Here is a 2753-nt window from a genome sequence, read left to right as displayed (position 1 = left end):
TGTGTCTATATAAGTATAAAGTTGACAATGACAATATGTGATGGAGATTGATTTACATTCAGAAATTTAGATGCACCAAGATAGGAAAGATATTTTCTTGAAAGCTATCAAATACAAATAGCCAAAACACTAAGAATGTAACATTTATATAATTCTTGATTGTGTCATGGTTCTTCTTGCTATAGGTAGTTTATTGTATATATGTGTATTAATATAAATGCATATGTAAAAATAAAATAAAATAATAATAAAAGATAAAAATAAAAAAAAATACTAAACACATGAATCCCAGTAAGGCAGGTAAGCACCCATGTTGCATCTCTGGGCATTCTTGGATGTAGAATCTTGGGAGCATTTGAACCCTTCTGCCCTGTTGTTTGGGTGTTGTTCCAGAATAGGCAGACCTGGAAACAGGAAGACCAGGCTGCCTGTGTTGTCACTGCTCATTCTGTAGGCCCTCTGTGATGGAGGCTGACAAGGAACCGTGGCCATTGTTGATGTCACTGATGCACACCCACTGTCCATCCACTGACTCTTTCCACAGGGTCACCTTGTTGCCTCCACTTGACACGGCCAGGATGTTTGCAGTGATGGGCCAGCTCACGAGCCACACATCATTGAGCTTATGTAGGGATCTGGGTGACTACTTATAGCCTGAAGCATCATCGCAGGTCCAAATAAACACTCGAACATCCTGAGCACAGCTGGCAATGGTGCTGGTGGGCAGGCCAACGAAGGGGGCCCAGGCAACATCGCGAACCCAGTCACTGTATGCCTCTAGCTTCTGTTCTTCCTTCCACTGGCTATCTTCCTCTTACCTCCCCAGCTTGATAAAGGAATCACAGCCATCTGATGCAAACTTCTTGATATAATTGGGTTTCTGCCCTTATGGTTGGTCTATAAGGCTTCCAGGAGGAATAACTGGGGCCCAACCGACAGTATTACAGCCGATCGTGTGAGCATTGTTGAGTTTCTTCACTTCTGCCTGGCTTTCCCCTGTATATGTCAGCAGTTAGGGGAAAAAGTAGAGAAAAGCCTTGAACTCATTGGCTCAGGAGACAACTTCATGAACAGAACACTAACAGCTAAGGCTGTAAGATCAACAATTGATAAATGGACTCGATGAAACTGAAAAGTTTCTGCAAAGCAAAGGACACTGTCAATGGAAAAAAAATGACAACCTACAGACTGGGAAAAGATCTTCACCAATCCTAAATTCCACAGAGGACTAATACTCAAAATTTATAAAGAACTCAAGAAACCATTTTTAATACATTTAAAGTTTTTCTTAAATTTTCCTGAAAATATGTCTTATTTTAAGCTTAGTATTTTAATTTGTTATAGTTTACGTCTAAACTTAGTTTAAATTCATTTGAAACAAGCATACTTATAATCATATTTATTTAAAATAATTTTCCATTGCATTTGTAAGAGTGGATTTAAAACTGAAACTTGTTTGCAAGGTTTTTTCCTTAATTGTATATATGTATTATATAAAAACACTGAAAGTGTAGTTCTTCTAGATATTTTATGTGATTTTACTAACAAGGTCCAATTAGCAACAATTCAGAGCTTTATTTATAAAATTGTTTAAAAATCTTCAAAAATTAGAAGGGCTTTAAATAAGTTCCTCAAATACTTTAGCATTTCTTAAATCAACTGATATCATGTTATAACACAATTGTTACAATTATATATATACATATATATATACATGTATATATTTGTGTTGTATGTATAATTTTATTTCTGTATTAACTTCACTTTGAAAATATGTTGATTCCATATTAAGACAATTATGTAAATACAGGCATTAATATACACATTTGAATGTGTAGATATGGCTAAAAAATAATTTTTATTTGATTGTGGATCTAATGCTCAGTTGCTTTTATTTATGTATATGTCATGTCCACCTCTGACCACATATTTTCAAGTTTAGTAAAACTGTCATTTATAATTTGATTCTGTATGCCATCAAAAATTATATTCATATAACCATAGCAAATTTTTAAAAGGTCTTCATGCACATCAAAGTTTGCTAGAATAGTCTTTTCATCTAACAGAAATGTTACATTGTTTTTCACATTTGTTTCCTCCTGGTGCACATGGCTCAATGTGATGCAGAGTTAATGATGACCATATAGGATGTCAAATAAATACCATGTGTAACCTAAAAGTAGCTCAGGCTTACGTGAAAGAAGAGATGTCAATACTTAACTATTACTCTTGGTATGGAATTCAGAAAATTTTATACTCATTAAATGTTTAATTTTAAATTTATAAAAATAAGCGGTACATTAAATCATAAATTATGTTGTTGTAGATTTATCCTGGGATTTAAACTTTCATCTGCTCTCTCTGATTCTAATTTAGATATTTGGGTTCTGGCTTGTAGAATAGGTTATGGAGACACAATAGCAGAAAAACAAATGACCATCACGCAGAATAGTATTATATAGTCCAAAAGAAGTGTGCTTATTGTTTCTCAATGTATAAATACAAGTAACAGTAATCTGTCATGCTATTCATAGACTGTGTATCTCATCACTAAATGAAAGTTCAGGAAGGAGACACAAAGGAAAATTTAATGAGTTCGTTCTGATCTTATTAATGTAACTAAAACAGAAATATGAAAAACCTGGAGCCAGATATAGAACAAATGGAGTTTAAGAATCCTACATATAAAACATAATCTTCCCTGTTAAACAAATTGCATAAAATTCTGAAATTATAAGCAGGGAGTTGATGCA

General features: G+C 33.8%; 1 pseudogene across 1 annotated transcript; it reads right to left on the bottom strand.

Moving 5' to 3' along the window:
• Positions 1-291: 291 nt before the first annotated feature.
• On the bottom strand, positions 292-1012 carry LOC311589787 (protein SEC13 homolog; annotated as a pseudogene). Its single transcript has one exon. The product of its transcript is annotated as a protein SEC13 homolog (transcript).
• Between the last annotated feature and the right edge of the window lie 1741 nt (positions 1013-2753).

The sequence above is a fragment of the Acomys minous genome (assembly GCF_964271855.1).
Source record: "Acomys minous genome assembly, chromosome: 19".
NCBI classification, from domain to species: domain Eukaryota; kingdom Metazoa; phylum Chordata; class Mammalia; order Rodentia; family Muridae; genus Acomys; species Acomys minous.
Note: the sequence above shows the minus strand (reverse complement) of the source record. Positions and strands in the feature narration are given on the sequence as shown.